Below are 920 nucleotides of genomic sequence, written 5' to 3' on the forward strand. Positions count from 1 at the left end.
GGGGATGTTAGGAAGCCCAGTGCAAAATCCCAGCGCCTACCTCCATACACCCTGAATGAGCCCGATATCGTCTGATCTCGGAACATAAGTAGGATCAGTTCTGCTTACTACTTGGATTCGAGACTGACTTGGAATATCACGTGTTATAGCCTTTTGCCTTCCTCTCCTTTTGCCGCCATCCTTGGCTGAGATCAGTCCCAAAATCTCCTGACCTTTGCCACTCTACAGCCTCTCACCCCGCTGCTAATTCCCAGGCCATCAATGAATTCGTAGCCCTGCCCTACAGCTTCGCAGCCCAGACAATACGCTGAGGCCCACCTGCTGGCCCTCCTTCCATCCTTGTCCTCCTCCTTCCCACAAGCTGGCAACCCCCAGCCATTTGCTGCCACCTATGCCACCCTCAATGCCCAGGCCCAGGATTGTCTGCCTGCGCAGTCCTCCGCATTTGCTGCACCAGCTGTGGGCGGCTTTTTCCAGCCAGGGTCATGCCCATCCTCGGCACCGTGAACCAAAGACTAGGGGACAACTCTCTGTCTCCCTACACTGGGCACTGAGACATCCACTCGGCATGAATCCTGATCCAGGGCAAAGGGATGGCTCACAAGCCCCACCTTACCAAAGGCTTCTGTCTTCATTGTCGCGCCCCTCACTAACAATCTCTCCCAAAGCAGAGTAGGTTTCCATCCTACACAGGATTCCCCTCACACACCAGAAAAGAGCCAGAACAAAACAGTAGACTGAACGATGAGGCAACACACCAACACCGCTACAAGTCGTGTGAGTCCTCTGACTCCAAGACAGAGGACCACAAGGGGAAAAGCACAGGGGCACACAACCCACGCAAAGACGGTACCTTCCACTGTAACATTTTTTCCCACGGGCATAAATCTGGGCCAGGCTTGGAACACCATGGCATTCCT

Source organism: Hipposideros armiger, unplaced genomic scaffold, assembly GCF_001890085.2.
Source record: "Hipposideros armiger isolate ML-2016 unplaced genomic scaffold, ASM189008v1 scaffold_297, whole genome shotgun sequence".
Classification (NCBI taxonomy): domain Eukaryota; kingdom Metazoa; phylum Chordata; class Mammalia; order Chiroptera; family Hipposideridae; genus Hipposideros; species Hipposideros armiger.